At 36.7% G+C, this 14,695-nt stretch overlaps 1 protein-coding gene across 3 annotated transcripts in view; it reads right to left on the bottom strand.

Moving 5' to 3' along the window:
• The window catches only part of KCNMB2 (potassium calcium-activated channel subfamily M regulatory beta subunit 2), a 295,239-nt gene that overhangs the window by 18,408 nt on the left and 262,136 nt on the right, over positions 1-14,695 (bottom strand).

Below are 14,695 nucleotides of genomic sequence, written 5' to 3'. Positions count from 1 at the left end.
AAACATTCGATTGAGTTAGAAAAGTGTCATTCAAATTGAGGCCAGACCTTATAACTTTGGACAGTTTTATTAGTATTTTTGTTTTTTATTTTAGAGCAGCAATGTAGGATAAGAAAACAAGAAATTGAAATCAACTGTCTCCTGAGTTCAGACTGGTTTCACTGCTTATTAGCTGTGTGATCAATGAGAAGTGCCTTAGACTTTCTTTTTTGAGATGGAGTCTCACTGTGTCACCCAGGCTAGAGTGCAGTGGTGTGATCTTGGCTCACTGCAAGCTCTGCCTCCCTGGTTCACGCCATTCTCCCGCCTCAGCCTACCGAGTAGCTGGCACTACAGGCGCCCGCCACCACGCCCGGCTAATTTTTTGTATTTTTTTAATAGAGACGAGGTTTCACCGTGTTTGCCAGGATGGTCTCGATCTCCTGACCTCGTGATCCACCCGCCTCGGCCTCCCAAAGTGCTGGGATTACAGGCATGAGCCACCGTGCCCGGCCGTTCCTTAGACTTTCTGATCCCCAGTTGCCTGCAAAGTGAAAATAATGTTTAAATGCATTTTAATGGCTAAGTGACATGATACAAGCAAATCATTTAAGAGAATGACTGACATGAGATTAGTAATAAATGTTCCCATTCAAAAAATGGAGTGGGGAGCTACAGCTCAATGACACGGACATCAGAAAACCCTAAAATTGCTACTATTCTCCAAAGAATTTCTAATGGACAAAACTGCAAGAAAATTAATAGTGTATAAAGATTAGGGATGGAGGATTGGATTTGAAACCAGGTCTGGAGGAGAAGGTAGAAAAGAAATGCGGAAGTGCTGGATGCTGGGTGAGATGAAGAGAAGCTTGAGTAGGAAGGCAGTGCTCAGGAATTCCTGCAAGGCCTGCGACCAAGAAACAGCTCATGATTTCTCGGTGTCTATTTTGAGGAGGGAGCTTTGGATTGCAGGGCAGTGGAAATGGGAAAATCGCTGGCCTTTAGAGCCTAGAAACAGCGAGGACAAATAAAATGCTGAAAATGGAAAAAGAAACTCTTAAGTCATTTTTTTTTTTTTTTTTTAGCTTCAGGCAAAAACCAATATGCACAAGAATAACTTCAGATTTTTCATTCAAATTTTTATCGCTAATCACTCTTGTTGCTTGGGAGAGGAACCAGAGTAGACTCTAAAGTGGAACTTTGCAGGGGAGGGAAGATATGCCTGTTGTTTGTGCAGTTGTGTGTTTATTCAGGGCTTATATTTAGCTTTGTGCTCGAGGATGGCCTGATTGGTGTCTATAACCAATGTCTCTTCTAATTGGCTGATCATTCTGGGCTGGTTGCTAAATATTTTGATTCCTTATAGAGGTGATAGAGTGCGTCTGTACTTAATATATTTCCATGAGGTTGTAGGGCTGAGTATTTATTAATCTAAGTATTGGTTGTGCAAAATTAACTGATTAGCTTCTTATTATTATTTTAAAGTTCTCTTTATGAGGTGGTTTATATAAATCTTACTCTTTCCTTGCGAAGTCAGCTCATTGTAGTAGGAGAGTCGGAGCTAAATACAGGCCTTTGTTTATCATCTTTTCATGTCCCTGTCCTTCCTGGCTTCTTCCCGCTGTCACTTGCTCTTGGCTGCTCATGGTTATTACCAGAGGCCTGGAGAGCCCACATCTTTCATTGTTCCCCAGCTCCCAATCCCAGTGCCCCTGGATTAGCTGGCCTGCCCTGCTTTTGACTTCCACAGACTGGCAACCACCCACCCTCTGTGTTTCTTCATTTTTTTTTGAGATTTTGTTTGGAAATTGTAGGATTTACATCAAAGCTTTCAAAACTTCACCCTTTATGAACTCAAATTTTAAAAAATCAGTGTCCGTTAGTGGCTAAAGCCAGTGGGCTGAAAGCTTTTCTGAATCAGGAAGAGACAGGCCGAGTCTGAGTAGTTTCAAAGACCTGCTGTAAAATAATAATCTGCTGTTACTTCACTAATGTTATTTATCAACATGTATTTAACTCTGATGGCTGCCATCGAGGTCTGCATTTCCTGCAGATGGAAGACAGCAAGGAGGGAGCATAATCTCACAATTCCAGGGTATTAGACTGTCACATAGCATCACTTATGTCAGCCTATACCCATAAAAGAGAAGTGTAATCAGTCAGTTGTGTCATCAGAACAAGAAGCATATAAAAATGATTCAAACCTGTAATTCAAAAACAAATCACAATTTGAAAGTGGTTAACAAATGTTTTTGATATGCTCTGGAATGTATAGAGAGGGGAAAAGTGAACAATTTTCATAGAGCCCCCAAAATATCTGAGAAATCAGGATACTACCCAGCAAAATGAAAGTGGGTGAGTGGAGTGGGCTGTGCCCATGGAATTCATTAGTAAATGATGATCGAATTAATGGAAAATAAAGAAATGAATACATGATTTGGAAGAGCAAAGAGTTCAGTTTAGGTTCACAAACTTTTCCTGAATGCTGGTAACCTCTTGTTATTGGGGATATGGGCCCTGCCCAAAAGGAAAACAGATAAGTATATAAATATCAGCATAGGATGAAAAATATAATGATGGAGCAATTCACAGAGTATTACGGGAATAGAGAAGAGGGGAGGATACCCCAGCCTGAGGAAGCAGGATGGAGAGCCAGGGTTGAGTTTAGGGAAGGGTTCCTGAAGGAGAAACACTTTAAACAAAATATTCAAGTTTTAATCAGGGTTAACCAAATGAGACAGAGTCAAGGGTATTTTAGACAGAAGGACTCACATGAGCAAAGCGATGGAAACTTGCAATTGCATGGTGAATATCAGAAACTATAACTGTTTTAATATTACTGAGATGCCTATGGGACAGGGAAAGAGGCAGATGAGTTTGCAAAGGTAGGTAGGCCATGAAGGGTTTTGTAAGTCATTCTAAAGAGCTTGGCCTTTACTCTGTAGTGAATGGGAATCTGTCAGAGGGTGACATGACTGAGTTTCAGAATGATCACTCTGGCTTCTGTGCAGAGTTTAAGAAACAAGATAAGGCTTAAATCAGAGAGAGGAATGGGGGGACTATTACTGTAGTGTTGGCAAAGGACAATGAGGGCTGGATCTAGGGTCAAGGTAGGATGTATGAAGATGAAACGGTACATGGAGAAATATCTACGGGACAGAACTTCAGGATTTGGTGGCTGATAGAATACAGTGGATGATGAGGAAGCAAGAAAAGTGATGTAGTTTAGATTTATGCTCCAGTACTTGGTGTGGATGACTGGAGAAATGGTGGAGAGTAGTAAGGTGAGATCCTTGTTTCTCTGTTTCCCTGCTCTTCCAGGATCCAAAGAGGTGACTTCTGCTGACCTTGCTAAAGAGGAAGAAAGTGATTGTACATTTATAGATTCTCTTCCCACAGGTTTAGTGTCCTAAGTACAGGCAGAGGAGTGACTAATCTCAGTGGTGAGATATGCCAGAGTCAGAGGGCCACCTCTATTTTCTGGGTCATTGCTAATGAGTGGCATAATTTTTGTAAAAAAAATATATCATTTTGGATTTGTGTTTGTACAGGCCTGGTGTGCTTTGGTTTTTTGCATGTCCAGATAGTAAGGGTAGTAAGTCTCAGTTGGAAAAGAGGGTGTTCCCAGCCTGAGACAGAGTGGGTTAGTTGGCCTCTTCTACACCATGTTGTCTTCAGTGTTAGCTGGAAGGAGCATGATGCCATAATTTGGGCCACAGGCCTATGCGTCCTTTTCCATACTAGGAAGCCATGTAATGTATGAGTTACTGTGTAACTACTAACAAGGCTGATAGCTCATCACCCTTTGGTTCTTTCTGTCTATTCTTTATGAATCTATCTGAGAGGAGTTGAGGGTGGAGGTGGTAGTTCTGAGAATAATGGAATGAGGGCCGGTACAATTCACTGATGTAGAGAGCTCAGGAGGAAGAATGAGTCTGGGGTATGACTATAAATTCAGTTTTGGCTAAGTGTGCTGCCCAGCAGTGGGCGTAGAGCAGGAATTTGACTTTATAAGTTTGACACTGATCTAGCCTTGATGTGTCCTGCAAGGACACATTTAAGGCCTGTTGAGATAGTCTTGGCTTCATGGTGAACCACATGTTGACAACAACAAATAGTAGATATAGTGCAGTCTTTACTATACATAGGGAACATTCTGCTCAAAGCCTTTGGAGAACAGAAGTTATTAATATATCTACAGGGCAAATCCAAGTATAACAAAAGTGTTTGTGGTAAATGTCTTGTAAACAAAATATTTTCAATTGTTTAGTAAGGCTTCAATAAATTTTACCCCAAGTAATAGTCAACCTAGTAAAATTTTGTTTTGAGCTCCTTTTGTATAGTTTCTTGAAATTTGATATTGGGGCTCATTATTTATGAGGCTATGCATATACAAATATGGATATAAAGAGTAAAATGTGCAAGAAAATTTTTCCTCCTTGACTGTCACCCATTTAAATTCAGATTCCCTTGGTATCTATCCCATAAGGAGAAGGAGAGAAGTCCTCAGGTTAAGGCAGCATAAAGGCCATTTATGAATTAATTTGTTTATTCATTGGTCAACATTTCTAAGTCTTCATCAGATGAAACACAATGTGCTAAGTTCTGGCAATACCAAATAAATAAGACTTAGTGTCCCAAGGGAGCTGAGGGAGATGTCAGTCATTGCAATGTGTGGCAATGAGACTGATTAGAGAGGTGTGTACAAGGGAAGCAAACTGATATACCAAGGGCCAATTTGCTAAAGGATCAGTTTCTCAATGCCTAATTCCCCAAAAGCCAATTTACTGAAGGATCAGCTTACTACATAAATATTTTGCCAACTTTACCACACTTACAGATTTAACAAAGACTTCTTTTAAGGAGTATTGTTTTAAATATAGTAAAGGATTATAAATAAATTTGTGTATGAATATTTTAAGACTATATTTTAAAAATCTGTTCAATCATAAAGTGTGTTTTTCTTACAGATGTATTCATCTTAGCAGTATTTTAGGATCAGTTTGATATTTTTGAAAGCTAAGTTTTCTAGGGAGGCTTAGTCTCTTTGTAAATATATTCTTATGAATATATTTATAAATATGCCTTTCTTGAATATGTTTGTGAATATATCCTTCTAACAAATATAACAAAAATTTGGCATTTCATGTGGGAGCCTTTCAATTTTTACTAGTTTTCAAATTCTTTTTAGAGTCATTGGCTGTTTTCCTAATATTTTAGTATTATTGAAATTCTTGTGGCAAATTTCACATTGCGACCACTTTGATGGATTTATCAACTTTATCAATTAACCAAAATTTGTTTCTTGTACTCATTGATAAAGGTTGTGGTAAGAATAGTAGGACCCTCTGCTAAGTTGAAAAGAAGAATCAGTGAAACACGAAGTCTGGCCCACTGACCTAGAGAGGGGGACACCCAGAGGACAGAGGAGGGAAGACTAGGGGGCAGAGGAAGCTGGAGGGCATGGCTGGTATGGGGGTGGGAGGAACAGGGGACAGAGAGAAAGGGAGACTGGAGACAGTGGGTGTCTGGGACAAGAGATGGAAAGACAGAGGGGCAGAGAGATTGAGAGACAATGGCTGCAGAGAGAGACAGAGTGGAGAGAGTCTGAAGGCCCTAAATCTGGCCCCCTTGTAAATGTTTTCATTCCATTTAGTGTGGTTTATTGTAGAACTGTGTAGGGTTACAATGATCATACCAAATTTGTGGTGTATAGCGAAATTCGATAAATTCACCAAAATGACTGATGGCAAATGGATTCTTTGGCAAATTGGCCTCAGGCACATTGGCCATTACTTTTTCAGGCATTCCTTAAAATGAACATTCAGTAGATCGATGGTAGAAGAAAAAAACAAAAGGGACAAATAAATGTCAGGAATTGAAAACCGTAACTACAGACACGTTATGAATTCAATTGGCCCAGGGCTATGATTTACAAGCACAAAGGTGGTTTAGGAAGCCTGCCAGTTAGGGACCATAACTTGATTTAAATCGTGATGATTAAGTGTCCTTTGACAGACCAAATTAAGTCTTGGATGAGCAAATGATTGAGAAGGGAAGAGTATCCAGGCAGAATATGAGAGAATAGAGGTAGCAGAGTGTGGTTGGATTCCAGGATATTGTGGGTGGGGAATGTCAGACAGTGAGCTGGTTAGACAGGCAGGGGCCAGAGAAAAAGGATCTTGTATGTCTTTTGAAGTTAGAGAGGGGATTAAAGGAATTAAGCAAGTACAATGATTAGATACGTGCTTTAGAAAGATCACTTGTATTAATGTGGCTGGTTGTTTAGAAATGTTTACATATGGAGACAAAGGGACTGATTCTTAAACTCTCCCAATGTTTCAGGTATTAGATACAGAGGGGTTTAAAAAAAGAGAAGTGATAGAGGAGATTAATATTTAGATCTACTTAGATGAAGTTGGAAGCCATTATCCTCAGCAAACTAACACAGAAACAGAAAACCAAACACTACATGTTCTCACTAAAAAGTGGGAGCTGAGCGATGAGTACATGTGGACACAGGAAAGGGAGCAACACTTACTGGGGTGTGCTGGGGAAGAGTGGGAATGGAAGAGCATTAGGGACAACAGCTAATGCATGCTGGGCTTAATACCTCGGTGCTGGGTTGATAGGTGCAGCAAACCACCTATGGCACATGTTTACCTATGTAAAAAACCTGCACATCCTGCACATGTACCCCAGAACTTAAGAACAAACAAACAAAAAAAGCAAACAGATTTAGATCTGGGCATCATTTGTGTCTAGAACTAGCAACACTATGGGTTTTAATGAGACTCTCTAGGTAGAGAAACAAAGGACAGCATGGCCACTAAAACATGGAAAGGGCAGAAGAGAATTCTGCAGAATCCTGAATCTCTCAGATATGTGATGGGTCACCTGGTGGGTGTAGGGAAGAGAAGTAGGGAAAGCATTAATTAGAAATGAAGAATTAAATATATCTGAAGTTACCTGGCTGAGAGCTCTTCCAGAACTTACATGTGCCGAATATTTATGTTTGTGCCTCTCTGGCCCAGTGAATACTGAGCTGTTCAAGAGTTAAAGACAGACCACATCTTTGTAAGTTCAGTCTCTTGCATTTATTAGGCTTATAAGATATGTTCCTTTTATTTGGACTAGACTGACTACAACAAGCCTAGGTTGTAAAATAGCCAGTTATAGGGAAGCTGAATGGTCTACTAAAACTAAATAAATCAGGGAAGCATGGCTAGAACATACCTCAAGTTTCTGTCTTCCCATTAGTGTCCATTGGACTCTACCACCAACAAATTTAGTATTCTTTCCAGAAAAAAATCAAACTCTCCAGGCACTGAACCCTCTAGTTCCCAGACTTAGGGAAACATGCTCTTCTGTTAGATCTTAAGGTGAACCTGTGGGGCAATGGATTGCTGAGTGCCTTCAGAGCTTCAGTGAGCAGAGCTGCTATACATCTCTGCCCCATGAGAACACATCTGTTATTTCATATGGCAGAGAAGGCATGGCATTGACGAACACAACCATTGTTCTGCCTTCTGTCCACCACAGCCTCCTCCATTTTTGAGATGTGCTCCTTTTACATCTGTCTTCATCTTCAATTAGTTTCAGATTTCATGGATTTTTCCTTGAGCTGGTAGGTATATATTTTATGGTACAATTTGATTAGTTTAATTATTATTATCGTTTTTGGTCTTTTAATGTGTACATTTCATCGGGAGCAATGAGTTTTTGAGTTTGGGGAGAAATGACAGTCACACTTCATTTATGTTTGTATATGTCATTAACATGAAGGATTTTGTCCACGAGCTTAACGTTATTATTGCCAACGTATTAATTCACGAGACTTCCCAGGAAGTCTTGTAACACTGTGACCCAGGTCTTAGGGGTAAGACACTAAAAGTGAGAACAAAATTACAGAAATGAAGGTTGGAATTATTTCTTTTTAGTCCTGCCTTTAGCTTATTAGATAACATACTCTCCCAATGACATCTTAATATTTTAATTCATATTTATTTTTGTTGGACCAATTAGCATATTAAATTTTATGAAAAGCTTTAATGCAAGATATAGAAGGAAACAGGAAATTATGTGAATTGTCTAGATAAGTGAGGGTGTTATAACCTAGAGAGACTTTGAGAAGTACTGACCTTTATATTGACCACATTATTTGGCTCTAATGCAATAATGCTAGAAATAAGTAACAAAAAATAACTAGAATGACATCTACAGATGAAAGTAAAACTATAGTACAAAGAACTCATGGGTCATAGAATAAAATCCAACAAAAATTAAAAATCAGAATTAAATGATATGAAAAACACTATAGAGCAACTAGTGGGATGCAGCTAAAGCAATACATGGATAGAAATACGTAGTTTTAAATACTTATATTAGATAAGAAGAAAGCCTGAAGATTAATGCACTAGGCATCCAAGTTAGTAAGTTAGAAAAAGATTAACAGAATATACTAAAAGAAAGTATAAGGAAGGAAATAATAAACTTGAGCAGAAATAAATGAAATAGATGAACTATATTAAAGCACTAATGAGTTCAAAGGTTAATTTCTTTTGAAAAGATTAATGAAAAACTGAAAAAAACTGATCAGGGAAAAAGTAGAAAAGGGCCAAATAAGTATAAGGAATTAAAAACTATAACTACAGATAAGGTATGGATTAGAAAGAAAATATTGAAAATAGCTATATAATGAGACATTTGGAAACTCTGAAGTATATAACTTCCTGAAATATACAGCAAAGTTTTCAAAAATATAACTTACTGAAACCAATTCAGAAATAAATAGAAAACTCAAATAGTTATAAATCATTAAAAATTTGAATCATCAGTTAAAAAATCACCATAATGGAAACAGTAGTCTCTGATGATTTATAGTTAAACTCTACTTATAGTATACAAATTGTTCCAGAACATAGAAAAAGATGAAATGCTACCCAACCTATTAATGAGGTTAGTAAACTTTGATACTAAAACCAAATCAGAAAAATACACACAAAAAAATCATTCTCAGCAAACTATCGCAAGAACAGAAAACCAAATACCGCATGTTCTCACTTATAGGTGAGAATTGAACAATGAGATCACTTGGACACAGGAAGGGGAGCATCGCATACTGGGTCCTATTGTGGGGAGGGGGTATGGGAGAGGGATAGCATTAGGAGATATACCTAATGTAAATGACGAGTTAATGGGTGCAGCACACCAACATGGCATATGTATACATATGTAACAAACCTGCACGTTGTGCACATGTACCCTAGAACTTAAAATATAATAAAAAAATTATAGGTCAATGTCTTTCACAAATATAAATGTGAAATTTTAAAAACAAGTTAAACTAGGAGTGTATAAAAATGAAAATATACCATGATCAAGCTGTGGCTATCCCAGGAATTTATAATGTGGGTTATTATTTGACTATTAATGTAATCTATTACATAAATATATTAAAGGATTATAATCATATAATAATGTAATAAATGTAGAGAAACATATTTGACAAAATTTAACATTCATTCATGATAAAATCTCCTATCAAATTAAAAATAGACAGGAACATCCTTAATATGATAAATGGTATAGAAGAAATACCTATAGTAAACTTGATACTTAACGGTGAAATGTTGACAGAATGCATTTTATGAGCAGAAACAAAAGTAAAGATGTCCATTATTACCTGTTTTATTCATAATTTACTGATTTACTAGCAGTATAACATATGAATGAATAGTATATTTACTGATAAAGAAGAAATAAAAACTTATTATTCACCAATGATGTAATTATGAAGAAAATACAGAAGAATCTACAGATAAATTATTAATAAGAAAATTTAGGCTGGTTGTGATGACTTGCACCTGTAATCTCCACACTTTGGAGGCTGAGGTGGGAGGAGGATCACTTGAACTCAGGAGTTCCAGACCAGCCTAGGCAACACAGCAAGGCACCATCTCTAAAAAGAAAATTAGCCAGGTGTAGTGGTGCATGCCTGTTGTTTCAGCTGGTTGGGGGCTGAGGTGGGAGGATTGCTTGAGCCCAGGATTTCCAGGCTGCAGTGAATCAGGATTACGCTACTGTACTCCAGCCAGTGTGACACAGCAAGACCCTCTTGCAAAAAACAAAACAAAACAAAAAACAAAGCACAAACAAAAACTAGTATAGTTGCTGAAACCAAAGCAATATGCAATAGTCAATTGCCTTTTTATATATTAGCAAAAATAGTGTAATTTCCACATTACAAAAAAAACAGATCACTCAAAAGTAAATGGAACAAAACCAAAAATTGACAAATGGGACTTAATTAAACTAAAGAGCTTCTGCACAGCAAAATAAATAATTAACCGAGTAAACAGACTACCTACAGAATGAGAGAAAATATTTGCAAGCTCTGCACCTGACAAAGAGCTAATATTCAGAATCTATCAGGAAGTTAAACAAATTAACAAGAAGAAAACAACCCACTAAAAAGTGGGCAAAGGACATGAACAGACACTTCTCAAAAGAAGACACATATATGCAAGCCAATAAACATGAAAAAATACTCAATATTACTAATCATTAGAGAAATGCAAATTAAGACCACAATGAGACCATGCAGGGTGTCTATTATTAAAAAGTCAAAAATAACAGATGTTGGCGAGGCTGAGAGGAAAAGGGAACACATAGGCACTGTTGGTGGAAATGTAACTTAGTTCGACCTCCATGAAAAGCAGTGTGGAGATTTCTCAAATTACTAAAAATGGAGCTACCATTTGACCCAGCAACCATAATTGATACCATTACTGGAGTGGGTATCTACCCAAAGGAAAAGAAATCATTCTGTCAAAAAATATCTGCACTCATATGTTTATCCAAGCACTATTCATAATAGCAAAGTCATAGAATCAACCTAAGTGTTCATCAAATGTGGTACATATACACCATCAAATATTGCACAGCCGTAAAAAGGAGTGAAATCATGTCGTTTACAGCTGGAGGCTATTATCCTAAGTGAATTAATGCAGAAACTGAAAACTAAATACTGCATGTTCTCACTTATACGTGGGAGTTAAACAATGGGTACATGTGGACATAAAGCTGGAAACAATAGACACTGGGGACTCCAAAAAGGGGCAGGGAGGAAGGGAAAAAAGTTGAAAAACTACGAATTGGGTACTAGGTTCACTATTTGAGATGATGGGTTCAATAGAGGCCCAAACTTCAGTATGACTCGATATGCTCATATAACAAATCTTGCACATGTACCTTCTGAGTCTAAGATTAAAAAAACAACAGCAGCAACAACAACAACAAAAACGACAAAGTAGTGAAGTTATGAGAGTAGGGTCATTGAAGTTTCTTTATTTTTTGGCAGGATAATGAAAGCGTTAATTATCTTCATATTGGTCAATTCATGCACACATATGAAAATGTAATTATCTAAAAACATAAATGAAATATCCAAATTTCCAAATGGGAGAAAATAAAATACAATTTTAAAGACTTAATTAGTTTGGCTGAATTAAACAGACCAAAATTACACAAACAAATAAATGATGAGTTAAAAAGTCACTTGAGTTTGAAAAAGGCAGCCCAAATATATTAGTAATAATCATAATTGATTTACTCTACAATATTATGCTGAAAGTCCCTGACAATAGATTAAGAATGTAACACATGAGAAAAATACCATAAGGATTAGAAACAAAGAAACAATATTATTATTTGAAGAAAACACAAATATGGGAAATCCATACAAATCTATCAGCAACTACTTAAAAACATACTGAGTTCCACAAGGTTGATTGATAGAAAAAAATCAGTAATTACAAAAGCGGTAGCATTTCTATACATCAGCAGTAAAAATACATATATAACATAAGAGGTATGATAATAATTGCCACGAAATATTGCTTAAATATAAATCTAATGAAATAATTGCAAAATGATACTGGATGAAATATAAAAGTCATGGATAAATAAGGAATTATATTCAGGGATGTGGAGACTCAATATTTAAAACAATTCAGTTATTCAATAAATTCAATGCCATTTCAATAAAAAAGATAGTACTTAGGAATAAATCTAATAAATGATGTACAATTTTTTTTAATGCAAAACTTTCTTAAGAGATATTAGGGAAGACAAACCAATGTAAAGGTTAATCGTACTCATTCAGAGAAAGACTTTCTGACATAAAGATGTAAATTTATCACAAATTAATTAATTTTATAAAATTCTATTAAAAATCTCAAGAGTTTTTTTGGGAAGTACGATAGGTGTGACTTGCCAACCTGATTTTAAAACTTAGTTGGAAGTGCAAGTGGCTAAGAATAGTAAATACTCTTCTGACTACCAAATAACAAGATGGGTGACTAGTCCTATTAAATATCAAGATGTGTAACAGACACAATGCTAAAAATTTAAACTGATGTGTGGTGTTTGTCTGAGGTAGACAAAACTGACTGGTAGAACAGAATAGAGATTCAAAAACATATCCATGTACACATGGAAATGTAATAAATGACAAGTGATTTTTAGATCAATGGGGAAAGGATAAACTCCAATAAATGGTGCTGGGGCAATTGGTTATCCATATAAAGACTGGATGTTGGATATCAATTCCAGATGATTAAATACTTAATTGTGAAAGATAATGCTACATAAAATTTAGAAAACTGTGCAGGAGGATGTCTATTTGAATCTGGAGTAGGATGGGATTTCAAAATTTTCCAAAAATTGTTAACTTAGGATATATTAAAATTAAGAACATATTAATATATTTATCAAAAGACATGATAAAGAAAGTGAAAAGCCAAACCACAAACTGGGAGAAGCTATTTGCACACATATAGCAGATAAATAATTAACATGGACTTTTATAATGAATTCCTACAAGTCAAGTTAAAGACGATCCAGTAGAAAAATGGTAGAAGTATGACTATAATTGCTGCAAAATGTTACTTAAGTATAAATCTAATGAAATAATTGCAAATTATTTGAACGATCAAGTATTTGACCTAATTGGGCCAAATATTTAAACAGTGAACTCAGAAAAAAGGACTAAGGAAATTGATTCCATCTCATTACTAATCTGAGAAATGAAAATTAAAATAACAATACCCTCTGGATTAATGAAAATTAGAAATCTGAAAACTCTAAACAAGGCTGTAGAGCAATGGGAATCGCATGTATGGCTCCTTTGGAAAACCATGGCATTACTTGGTAAAATTAAAGCTGTGTATACTTTTGAACCAACCATTCCCATGTTCGGCATAAATCTTAAGAAATGTTCATACATATGCACAAAGGGACATGTACAAGAATAGCAGCATTGTTGGCAAAGACAAAAGAACTGGAAAATAATGCAAATGTCCCTTAGCAGTGGACTGAATGATTAAATGGTAGTATGTTCATGTAGTGGGATACTACATAGCAGAAAAAAGGAACTACAGCGACTCACGCCAGCATTGGCGAATCATAGCAACATAATGTTTGGTTAAAAAAGCAAGTTGCAGAATAAATATGGCATGATTCCATTTATATGAAGTCTCCAAACATTCAGATGTAAACAATATACTGTTTGAAGATCCAAATACGATAAACTCATGAAAAAAAATTGGGGAACGATATACCCAAAATTCAGGATATTGATTATCTCTGGGTTGGGGGCTGGGATGGGGAGTAGAATAGTATTAGGAAAGCATCCTCCAGAGCTTCAAAAATTCTGATTGTTTTGTTTTTTAAGCTGAATGATGGGTACCTGGATGTTTATAATATCATTCTTTCTATATTAACATGTGTAATAAATATTCATTTGTATCACTTCAATATTTAATATAAACAATTTAAAGAATATTTGATTAACAGTCTGTAATGCTCTTAGCTTAAAAACCTCTCTCTTTTTAAATTTCTAAATTAATTATTCTGTTGTTTTGCTGCTTGAAATTTAGGGATCAGGCCAGGCATGTTGGCCCACGCCTGTAATCGCAGCACTTTGGGAGGCTGAGGTGGGCAAATCACGAGGTCAGGAGATCGAGACCATCCTGGCTAACATGGTGAAGCCCCGTCTCTACTAAAAATACACACACACACACACACACACACAAACAAAAAACATTAGCCAGGCATGGTGGCGGGTGCCTGTAGTCCCAGCTACTCGGGAGGCTGAGGCAGAAAAGCGTGAACCCGGGAGGCAGAGGTTGCAGTGAGTGAGAATGCGCCACTGCACTCCAGCCTGGGCAACAGAGCGAGACTCCATCTCAAAAAAAAAAAAAAAAAGAAATTTAGGGATTAAAGTAAGTTCAACTAACAAAGAAGTTTGTTGTGAGAAGAAAAAAATATTTCTCCATATTGCTGGGTTGCAGAATGGAAGATGAAGATAGGACCTTATGTTTTGCATATAGAAGATGATCAGAAAAAGATCTGGCTTGGAATTAAAATGAAGAAAAAAAAAGTAAAACTGACTTCCATCTCTTCTGAGCAAGAAAACATTTGGTTTCAGAATTTTCAGTGAACTTTTCCTTCCTCTTAAGTTGCTCTGCCTGCCCTTAAGCTGGTTTCCTGGTATTCTACCATTTGAGTAATCCCAGGGAATCCAATATCCTGACATACTTGGCCCTGTTCTCAGGAAGAGGAGGTGTGGAGAGCAGCTGAGGATTTTGGACGGCCTGGCTTCTGGGATTGCTGTGGGAACACAGCTGGAGAAACCAGGCATACACAGAGGCCA

This window comes from Macaca mulatta, chromosome 2, assembly GCF_049350105.2.
Source record: "Macaca mulatta isolate MMU2019108-1 chromosome 2, T2T-MMU8v2.0, whole genome shotgun sequence".
Classification (NCBI taxonomy): Eukaryota; Metazoa; Chordata; class Mammalia; order Primates; family Cercopithecidae; genus Macaca; species Macaca mulatta.
Note: the sequence above shows the minus strand (reverse complement) of the source record. Positions and strands in the feature narration are given on the sequence as shown.